The following is a 12,250-nucleotide window of genomic DNA, read 5'->3' as shown; positions in this document are numbered from 1 at the left end:
ATAGATGGTAGATAGATAGGTGATAGATAGATAGATAGAAAGAAAGAAAGAAAATGCCAGGTTCTTCTGCTAGAAGCTGCTTTGTAGTACAGGCCCCTGGTGTGAGTATGTATAACTGTGAATGTGATTGAGACATTTCATAAAAGAGAACATCCCTTGCGGTGAACTTCCCTGAAAAAAGTTTTTTTTTTATTTTTTATAAAGGATACAATAAAAAAATGATGCCAGTTTGATGACAAGGAATAATGTGACAGCACCGATGTCCCAGTTAGTTTGCTTCTTGTGTTTACGTTGGCATCAAACTAAAGTCAGTTCGGGCCCAGCTGAGAGAAAACACATCCCTGCTATCACTTTTGCTGTAACTTATAGTTATGTGGAGCTTGTAATACCTTGTAGGTTCCTTATAGGAAAAAGGTTCTCATCTGGATGTAACTGACCTGAGGTAAGGTAGACTAACAGTGAGGCATGGAGTTCCTTACCCCTGATTGAGGGTGAATGCAAAGCTTGGCAGAAAGTGAAGCCACACATACCCCAAAAACACTTCCAGGTAAGTGACAGACTCTTCAATCATCTTCTCACACAGCTGGTTGACTTTAAAGTTGTTTGGCTTTGTCACTCCTTTTCAGGTGTTCTCTACCACACTCCTGGTGTTATTCAGACTCAAGACTCAGACAGAAAAGAATGGCATGAAGGGTTCCTTCATGGTGGGACAATGTCCATGTACTCGCTCTTAGAACAGCCTTGTAATTTCTCTGACAGGGATATTTTTGACTGCTAGTCAGGACTGGCTACCTACCCAGCCTGTCAGAAGCTTGCTTCTTCCAGTCAAAGTTGAACTGGTCTATGTCTATGACTTGCAGTCAGCAATGATTGTCAGAAAAGTTGTAATTCTGAATAAAAGACCTATTTTTCAATTAAATTAAATCATGTTCATGGAGGATAATTCTTTAAAAGAAAAACCGTGTAAATGTTGCTGTTAGATGCAAGGGTTAAGAAAATACACTGATGTCTTACTCTTACTGAAGTGGAGAATACTTTGAGTACTTTAAATTTGCTGTGAACTCAAGGAGATTGCAATGATAAGAGTTCTGCCAGATATTTATGACCCTGAACCTCTCACCCCACATGAGGCAGCCTGTGTGTCTGCTACTCGTGCTCTGGTTGCCCATATGTTGTTAACTTGTTGTCACTGACATGTTCACATCGAAATGAAACTGGTTTTTTTTTGTTTGCTCGGTGGTGGTGATGTTTTTTTTAATGCAACTGGCAGGCTGTGAACTGAATCGCTCCTCTGGGATAAATACAGTTGTTTGAATCCTGAGTCTGTATATGTTGCTATTACATTGCTCAAAGGACATTCTAAGACTGGAGGCGCAAATAGCGATGTTCCTGCCTGCGTAAATCATACAGTTAGATTGTAACTTCTAAAGATGATGAATGAAAAACAGGAATATGCTCAGTAACAAGCTGCACACAGCAACATGACTACAGGGAATTCTTTGATGCCTGAGGAAACCTTCTTGTTTTGACTTGAGAAGGCTCACTTCAGCCTTTGTTGAATGGAAATACCTGTAGTATGAGTTCAGACAAGCACGGGAGAAGCTGTTTGTACAGTACTGTGTGTAAGGCCGCAAGATCCTGTCAGAAAGAATATTCCATTTACTGCAAGACATTAGGCAGCATGACTAATGGCGCATCTTTTCAACCAAATGCAGGCATGAAGTACATGATGGAATACAAAGGCATACAAGTAATCAAAAATAAATCTTTTGAAATGAAAATATATTGTATTTCATGTATGCAGTAAAAACAATTTATTTTCATTATGCAATATTATCAATAAGGGTTGGCATCCAGGGTAAAAGATTTGGAAAAAAAAGAGCCTTAATATGTAAATGGCTGTCATTATTGCTGTCATTGTCATCAGTGTGCAGAAATGAAACATAGGCGGAGACACTTAAGCAGGAAAACACATGCCATAAAAGAGTTACAGCTGTGAGGAAAGACGGGCAAACATTTTGGACTGTTTTAATAGAAACATCTGATTAAAAGATTTGACAAAGCAAAACATAATTCGGCAACATCGCAATTAATCACTTGAGAGTTTCAAAGGGGGTTTTTGAAACTCAGAGCCGCAACAGAGACAAACTAAAAATTAAGTGTGGTTAATTAGAAATGGACTGGCGACCTGTCCAGGGTGAACCCCGCCTCTCGCCCGTTGATGCTGAGATAGGCTCCAGCGTCATAACATTTAGTGACTTGAGTGTAGGATTCACTTTTAGCGTACAAATACATCTGGAGATGCTTCTCCTTCATTTGCCTTGGCCAGAAGGAGTTGTTGTCATCAGGTGGTACCAACCATTCATAGGATGTTTCAACCCTTAACCAGCAGCAGTGGTGGCCAAGTCACCGCCCATCTCCTCCTGCTGTCTTCCAGCTTAACTCCACTCTCCTGCTCCACAACCAGCAAGAAGCTCTTTCTTTTTTCCCCCATCCTGTTAGCCGCTGCCTTTCTCTCCTTCCTTGTCATTACAATAGCTGTGAGCATTCTCCAAACTGACTGGGTAGGGAATCTTCTACAGCCAACCTGGATCGGGAACAACCATGCCTACAATCCTTTCCCCCAACAGTCAAGCAGAAGTTCTTGGTATTTGGGACTCTTCCTCTCGAAGGCCTGTTCACACCCCTCTTCCCAAGGGACTGTAAGTTCTATGAGGATCATCTTTTTTGCCCCTTCAGACCACGTTACCACATCAGGGTTGTCTTGACAATCTGGAAGAACAGCAACCCTCCTCCCAGGTCGACCTTCATTTCCCCTGATTGGGCCTTTTGTAGCAGACTAGTTCTTGTTGTTGCTGAGGTCGGTCGCTGTTCCGCCTCCCTTACAAGCGGATTGATGTTGTTTTGTGAAGTGGTTGGCATTTCGTCTTTCTCTCCTGCTCTAAGGTGTTCTGGTGCCACCTGTACCTTTTGTTGTGTGAGTGCTGTTTTACACCTCAACAAGATGTGTGCCATGGTGCCTCTCTCTGAGCCCCACTTGCGCAAGTTTGCTGGGGTTGGGAGTCCGTCAAATTGAATGACATAAATGCTTTCATTAGCCCTCAGAAACTAAAATATGTTGAGTTTTTGATAATTAGATTTCAAATAAAGCTCAAAACACAAATCCACTTTACTCAAATTCCCACATTCATTGACATAAACTGCTACCACGTGCTTCTCACCAGAATGGGACACACACACATTTCTACTAATTTAACATTGCGCTTTACACTTGCACTTCATAGGAGCAAGTAGCAAAGTGGCGTGACCATGTGGTTAGCAAGTGGACGGCTATCTTGTCTGAACACAGCATCTCTCTTTGCACAGACACTCGCCGTCGGCTGAATAATACTCTTCACAACATTCCGAACATGTTCCCTCATGATACATAAAGTTAACATCAGTAACATACATTAATAAAGATCATTTGAACTGATGTTCATCAGGACAACATAACACAATGACCGCGCCGCACAAACACAACACTAAACATACACTTTTTTACATCATGTTATTACATGCTACACAATCACACGCAACAATTAGAATGATGGGTCATCCAAGAAAGACCAAGTTAGCATCTTGCTCACGCAGGAGCTATCAATTAATGAGCTGCAGGTGAGCCCTATAGCCTATAGGTAGGGTCTCCCCTGACCCACAGCAGCCTACATGGTCTTGGATCAGGTAATAAACCTTCATTAAGGTATACTACTTTGATGAAAGGTTATCATAAACAGGGTCATCAAGGTTCACAATGTTTACAAAAATTAGGGAGGTGTTTGTTCAATACAAAACTAAAAAAAAAAGAAAAATGTATCCTTTTCACCTACTACATTAACAGGATATTTTCCTGTTTTTTGCGAAGGCAACAACATAAACAGTGAAGATCCCACTGTAAAACTTTCTCGTCATTTTATGTCACGTAACTGCCAGTTTCTCTTAAACATGTTACACTTTCTTCTGTAAAACTTTTAATTTGAAACTCTCCACCGGAAGCGCCAACAATTCTACTGCTTGAAGGACTTAACGAGTTCGAATTTCTGCACTCTGAGACGACGGTCTACCGTGTGGTATCTGGCTGACCGCTTCAAGACATCGCTCGTAAGTTTTATTTTTTTGTTCCTGTTTCCGCCAGAAGAAAAGGAATTGGAAGTGTTCGGACGTGTCGGTGGTGGATGCAACAAGTGGTGGCAAACGCTGCTCACTCGCACTTGCAGGCTTTAACAGCGTCGCAGACTTGTGTCTTCTCCTGTGTCATGAGTATGTTTCGTTTACACTAAATGACTTAGTGAATGTATTAACACGCCCACAATGCTAATTCTAATTTATTGGCAACTGAACCTCCTTGAAGTCCCGACATTAGCTTAATTAGAGCAAAAGCAGGTGCGAATTGAATGAACATAACGGTGTACTCAGTGAAACTTTGAGAGAATTTTCTTTTCTTTTTTGGACTCCCTCCCCCGTAACAATCTCATGTTAACTTTAGGCACTGAAGAGCAAGATTATTTCCAAAAAAGACAGAAGTTGTCTGATCATCACCATTGTGATCTAACTCATCTGCAGCTGAGGACATTGGCTGTGTTTCCACTCACTCCTAAATTTCACTATTCTCTCCCAACTCAACCACTGGAAGTTAATTGGAATATTTTTATTTTTATTTTATTGTATTTATTTTTTTACAGAAGACAATCAGCCTACGTTTGTTGTTCAAACAGCAATGCATGTCTGGCTGCACTGGCTGCATGTCTGTCTACCTGTTCTGCTCAATTAAAGGTCAGGTAACATGTTCTTCTAAATCTATTGTTTGTATGTTTGCACTTCCCCTCAGTTCCTGTCAGCCCTTTTACACCCTCCGCTCTTCTACTTCTGTGTTGAATGATGCTTCTTGTTTCTTTCATTTCCAACTTTTTGACCAAGCGTGAGTAACTCTTGTTACATGAATGATACATGGCTGATTTTTCAGATTATACGTTGCTTGACAGATGAGATTATTCAACAGCATCACGTGATGACAATAGCTCAACTATGACAACATCAAAACCGTGATCATAAGAAAATGTCAATGAAGTAATCAATGTGGTCTACTTTTAATTAATGAGTGCTTTTACTTCTTACTCTCTGTTACTGTTGATAATGTTGAAGAAATATCGGCTAAAGGATGGCTTTCAAAAAAAGTTTTGATTCTTGTACCTTTTCTGATCTATTTTCCTGAGCAATTTTTTTTTTTTTACCCTTAATGGTTCAAATTCATATTAAAGTCAATGACTTCAGCTGTCAGTTGCACTGAAGCAGATGTTCTGTTTTGTTTAAGCTCATCTTGGGACATTTGAGGATAGAGGTGACGTGGACTGTAGCAGATGGTGCTCTTGAGAGTTTTGAACAGTTTTGCTGTTGTTCAAGTTAAAAAAAAAAATATGCGTGGTAGTTGGTGTTTTCTGACATGGAGTCACCGTGAACTGATGCAGGAGAAAGCCTGTCTTGAAAGGCAAATAACACTTTTTGGGTGAATTAACAATTCATCCATCCATCCATTTTCTTGCGCTTATTCCTATTAAGGGTCATGGGCCTACCAGTCCATCTCAGGGCCAACACATAGAGACAGACAACCATTCACACTCACAGTCACACCTACAGTCAATTTAGAGTATCAGTCAGCCTCGTCCCCTCTTGATGTCTTTGGACTGTAGGAAGAGTCAAGTCAAGTCAATTTTATTTGTCTAGCGCCAAATCACAACAAAAGTTATCTCATGACACTTTACTAGTAGAGCAGGTCCAGTACCACATTCCTTCAATGATTTTGTTACAAATAATTGATGCTCGTTCTTAGCTCCTTGGCATATTTTAACTTCTCAAGATAGAACTTTACATAGATTTACTTCTTTAGGTATTTGAATTTTTAAATTTAACATTTTATACATGACCATTTAAATAAAGACCAAAATAAATAGTAAAATAAACAGAATATGATTAAGATTGAGGCAGCACGGTGGTGCAGTGGTCAGCACTGTCACCTCACAGGAAGAAGGTTCCGGGTTCCAGTCCCGTCTCCAACACGGGATCTTTCTGTGTGAGTCCGCATGTTCTCCCTGTTCCTGTGTGGGTTCTCTCTGGTACTCCAGCTTCCTCCCACAGTCCAAAGACATCAAGAGAGGACGAAGCTGATTGATACTCTAAATTGACTGTAGGTGTGGCTGTGAGTGTGAATGGTTGTCTGTCTCTATGTGTTGGCCCTGTGATGGACTGGTGACCTCACCTGAAAGCCGCTGGGATAGGCTCCAGCCCCACTGCGACCCTTAATTAGGAGAAGCAGAAGAAAATGGATGGATGATTGAGATTGATGCTCGTTTTTTTTTCTCTCATCCCTTTTAAATTGATCATCAGTGCAACCCTCCTGATAACGTGCCATTTGTATTTCTGATACAGTCGTTGAATCAAGGCTTCCAGCATATCTTGTGTAAGTTTTAAAGGGTAAATTTACATATTATTTTCAGTGTGGGTGTTTTCCAGTCGAGGTCCATTCTGCTACAATAAAATGAGAACTGGGATAAAAAAAAACAAAACTGCACAGTATTCAAGTTGCTTGACCCCTTTCTCCTCCTCTACATTATGAAATCCCACCATGGTGACTCATCTGGCCAGCTGCTGGATACCAGAGAGCACAAAGGCTCGTCTAGCAGCCTACACACAAACGCACACACACTCCACACACACTCCACACACTAACTAATGCTAATTTCTTGTCTCTCAGTTGGTATAGTCAAGAGCTGCTGCAGAATAAACTGAGTGAGTTGACAGTCGAGGCGACCATACACTGTGCAGTTTTGGAACTATGCATTGAGGTAAAATGTGTACGATTATGTGCTGTGCGGTCCGACTTACGCAGTGACTTCTGTTGTTAAAAATTCCCCATGATGGGAAGCTGTGTTTTTGGTTCCAGAGCAGCTAAACAGAATTAGTATGTGCACCTAGTGTCTATAAAAACCCAGCGTTCATGTGCCAATACTATGATTGCACCACAATTCCATCATGCCGTGCGCTGTCATATGAAAGGCTATGCAGTTGAAAAGTCTTACAAAGATGTTTTCAGCAGAATTCTAAACTTCAATAACCCATGTGCCTGAAGTAAAAGCCCCCCAAGAGGCAGCTATACATAGAAGTTCTTTGAGGAAGTCACAATTTCTGCCAATAATCTGAGAACTGAAGGACTCCATTTGCAATTTGGCATTTAAAAGAAAAAAGATTTGTTGTGGAAAAGGTCAGTCCAGAGGGTGGTGCTGTTACAACATGGAGACTGTAGTAGCCAGTTGCAGGACGGATTCAAGTACATAAGGAAGAATGTGTTGTAGGTTTTGTGACATACAGTGTTGTGTAGTGAGACTCACACTTGCATCTTGCTGAGATTTTAAAACGCACTCCCCCCTGTTTTGGACATGTGTTGCCTGTAAGCTACTGGACAACCTTTGACACGTCACGCAGGCCCTAAAAAAAGAGACTGAAGCTGGTGACTTGAGACCGACCTCGACTGCATGAGAGCCCAATGACAGGAAACCAGAATTTTTGATTTGTCAGAAACTCAACTGACTCACCAATTAGGAGCAGTTGATTGCTCAACTATATCCACTGTATACTGCACGACAGATGACCTCTGACCCAGTGAGACTGAAATTTGTCTCGACTGATGGCGACTTCAAACTGCTGCTCTTAATCCGACTCTTACTTGAATTGATTATTCTTCCAATCTAGCCATTCATCAGTGGATCTGTAGAGTGGTGGGGGGGGGGGGGGGATGCATGCAGACCTTATGTTGTCTCTAAGCAGCGGATCAAATATTCACCTTGGTCTCACAAAATAACTACAATAATAATAATAATAATAATAACGCTAATACATTTGATTTAAAGGCGCCTTTCAAGTCACCCAAGGTCGCCGTACAGACATTAAAACTCAAATACAGCAAAATACATTTAAAAGTGTCACAGTAAGAGTCAATAGGCTTGCAGCAGAACATCAAACGTCAAACAGGCTGTCTTGCTTCTGTCCTGTTGGATATAGAACATCTAAAGATGTTGAATGAGGTGGAATACTTGGTCTACTGGAAGTTATTTCGGCTGACTGGTGTCATTTCATGATCAGGCCCAGTTTGCAACAACATACCGTGAGTCCGTCCAGAGGCAGAATGAGACTTTTATCTATTGACAAGCAGATACAGGATTTTTAATCCTTCTAGTCCTCTCCATTACCTTTTTAACAGAAATCAATGGTGGAGGCTCAGCTTTGTCATTGCTGTCCATGTGCTGTCTTTGTCACTCTCTGTTGCGGTGGCTCATCAGCTGTCCTGTCACATTCTCACTGTAGAGAGGTAATTGGAGCCTTTTCACTCGGTAAATGCTTCTCTGAGAATGAGACCTGCCTGCCACTGCTGAAATAGGGTAATTTACTGTCGCTGAGGCAATGCGTTACACGGCAGATGATTGTGTTTAAGTGTACAGTACATTGCTGAGAAAGTGATGTGTGATTTCAGTCTGAGTAATAACCTGGTGCTTAACACTGGTACACTGTTTTACTGTTCTTCTGGGGGTTTACATGGGAAAGCCTCACTATTATTGAGTCGGCTGGCTAGGCAAGATGCCAGGCTGCATGTGATAACATTATATGGACTGCACATTCATAGGGAGTGCCAACAACCCTGCTGTAAATTGTAATAATACGTTGCAGCTTGAATAGTTTATTTATTTATTCCACTCTTGCATTTTAAGGAACTAAAGCTAATCCATTTGTGTGGATAAGCAATCCGTCATCATATATTTTACCCCACCACTCCATTATGACTTTATAGATATCATTCTATTCAGCGCTACTATATTGAGATAAGCTGCTGTAGTATTGCTGTTGTCATTACAGCTGAGTGAAAACTTCTATTGTGGGAAATTCCTCCAGAATTAATCCGTGTACTGTGATCATATTTAGTTGAGGATGAATTTGATGGCTGTAAGTTGCCATAATTAATGCACTGCCACTGTGATTCCTCCGCAATCCCATTATCGCCCCATCAGATAAAGTGTGAAGTAGAACTGCCATTTTTAAAGTTGTTCTGTGGATGTAAAACTACACAATTTTAATTTAGGTTTAATATCACTTTGAATAAGAACAAGCCATGTCACATGGTTGATTTGAGGGTCAGGAGCAGGGAAAAGTCCCTGTCATACTGTATGTCACCGCTCCAGTATTTACTGTACAAGTGTTGTGCAACATGTGGTAATGAGGGAAGTGCAACACGTCATTGTCAGGAGGTTTGTATGAAAGTACTGTGTGTGTCAAGATATCTTATTTTATGGGGTCAATAAAATATATCTTATCATGTCAGGGGATAAATTCAGGGTTTGTGGTGGAAAACCTGCCAGTGAGCATGTTAGCTGAGCAAGTGACCAAATAAGGTATGAAGTATTACCTCCCATTATGGAAATGAAAATTTAGAATTTCCCTCATCTGAGGGCTAACCTGCTCATTTTCACTGATTTCAATTTCTGGAATAACTACCAGGAGTAGTGCATTCAGACTGGTAATAAGACACAAGGATATATTACATGCTATTGTAAAACCATGAAACTAACAGTGTGTACTCGGTCTCATCCATCTCCTCCTGAGGCAAATGGCAAAACTGTGGTTACCTCTACTGGGCCAAATGTCAATATTATCTACTGGCAGGCCTGCATATCTCAGTGATAATCAATGAATTGTTCCAAAATGACAAACTGTGAATCCACCAGCCTGCCATTTCAACTAAAATGTTACTCCAGCAAGCCTATTGAGCTTTCTTTTTAGTCATGGGTTTTGTGCTCATTTAAGGCCTGAGTATGTTCTCAGAATTTACAGTGAGAGCTTGTGTTGTGTCTGACTCTGGGAAGCCACCACGGTTCAGAAGTGATATTTTGGGCGAAAATTTTAAGACGCGTACCCGTTATGATTCAAGGTACACCTGATGTTGCTCGACTACATAATTCAAGATCTCCTCACCGTCTTTTTGTGTTGTGTATTATTTTTGGAATTCTTTGGTGAGGTCTTGATATGTCTGACTCTCATGTGCTTGTTGAGGTTTGAGGCTCCCTTTCAAGTGCACCATTTGAATACGTGCTCCGTTAAGTTCATGGTACCACAACAGCGGCATGTCTGTTGGCATCAACAGACCATACAAGTGCAAGTACTCAGAATTCCTTACACCAGCGACCCATGCGAGCTACACCAAGTTATAAACATTGGGAAATTCTCATTCCTACCGTTTTGTTTTTATCAAAACATATGAGTATTTCACAATCCAGTACAACACATCTTCAGTACATATCTGGATTATTTGCAGACTCAGTGTGAAGCAGTTGTCTCCCAAACACCGCACTGCTTAATTTCTAAAATGTTGCATTGTGAGATAAATGGGGGGGGGGGGGAATCGAATAAAATCGATGATTTATCACAGCGAAATGCCTGAATTATCCAATAACTGACCGTCCTCACTTCCGATTTACCCAGACATACATTTTTAGCTCAAACCATCCTGTACTACCCACAGTATCCACCAACAAACAAAAAGCAAATGTACACAGGGCAGTGTTAAATCCTTTGCTGTAAAATTGGTCATTTTGACATTTAAAACAAGTGATCACAGGAAAGTTGGTGATGGCACAAAGCTGTCATTTCTTCTACATCTGAGTCCCACGTCGTTGGTCTCATTTACATTCTGTTGTCAGACAACAGACTGAGTATGAAATAGGGTTTTAATTGCATCCCATAAATCTGAGACTGTAGTCCTCTGTCTGAAGTGTTTGCCTGGGTCCTGCCATGATTGATGGTGAAATGGAGTGTTTGACAGGTGGGTTGTTGAGCTGGCTGCAGCAATGCAAATGACATGCTGTTATCAATCCTACAATTCCAGACAGCAATGTTATTTTTCAACGTGAAAAGGCGAGACTCAAAATCCACTTCCCATTTGTTAGCTGTTTTTGTTTTTGTTAGCCTTGTTTCGGCCCAGCATCGCCTCATCAATCATAAAAGCACTGTCTAAAGCACAGGTCTCAAACTGGTCCAGTAAAGGGCCGGTGTGGCTGCAGGTTTTCATTCCAACCCAGCAAAAGCAACACCTGATTCAACTTAACTCAATCAAGCTGTGTCCACACAGCTCATTTGTTGGATCAGGTGTTGCTTTTGCTGGATTGAAAACCTGCAGCCACACCAGCCCTTTACTGGATCAGTTTGACACCCCTGGTCTAAAGCCTTCAAGTGAGTGTCAAAATCATCGGATTTTGAACCAAATGGTCCCAACAATACTCTTGTGTAACCTGTATTGGGAACAGAATGTCAATTTGAATAGAAACAGTCTTAGGAAACAGTTTAACAAACGCGTTTAAACAAACATGTTCAATATTTTCACTCACAAAGAAATTGTGTATGCCTTAAAAATTTTCTGTCCCTCCAAAAATCTGAAAACTGATATACAGGCCTCCATTACTACTCAGTTACAATGTTGCAATTTCTTGCTCTCTGGGATAAGTTTAAAAAAAAAAAAGAGAGAGAGAGAGAGAGAAAAAAAAGAAATCCCTCTTCCACCTGCAGCTCATCCAAAAACTCTGAAACTAGGATTTTGAGTCCGGCTAGCAAATATGGGCATGTCACAGCAATCTTGGCTACCCTTGATCTTTTATAAAGCCTGAGAGGCCTTGCACCAAATTATTTAACAGATCTTTTAGTTCCTTATTTACCTTCCTGCTGAGGTGTGTTCCTCATCATTCCAAAGTTTAGATAGACATGTATAAAGTTGATTGAGCGTTTGCAGACCCTGGAATGACCTGTCTGAGGAGGTCAGGGCTGCAAACTCTGCTCAGTCTTTTACATCACTTTTGAAAATCCATTTTTAAACGTCTTTTCTTTTATAACATTTTGCTCATTTCAGTTTTTTGTTTAAAATCTTTTGTGTAATTTTTGCATGGCTCTTAGACTGTTTCAATCCCATTTTATATGAGTTCCAGTCTGAGGTATAAAGCACTTTGTAACAGTTTTATTTTGTAAAGATGCTGTTAAAAGTTGATTTACTTGATGAAAACCATGATATGGAAGTAAATGCGTAACTATTGAATATGCCACATTATTACCACAATGCTACTCAGCATTGTTCCTCTTAGTAAACAGAAATAGGCTGCAGCCAACCTGTTGGGATTATAAGGAA

Source organism: Aulostomus chinensis, chromosome 7 (assembly GCF_037954235.1).
Source record: "Aulostomus chinensis isolate RoL2024-O1b breed Wild chromosome 7, RoL_Achi_v1.0, whole genome shotgun sequence".
NCBI lineage: Eukaryota > Metazoa > Chordata > Actinopteri > Syngnathiformes > Aulostomidae > Aulostomus > Aulostomus chinensis.
The sequence above is the reverse complement of the archived record's forward strand: the minus strand, read 5'-3'. Positions refer to the sequence as shown.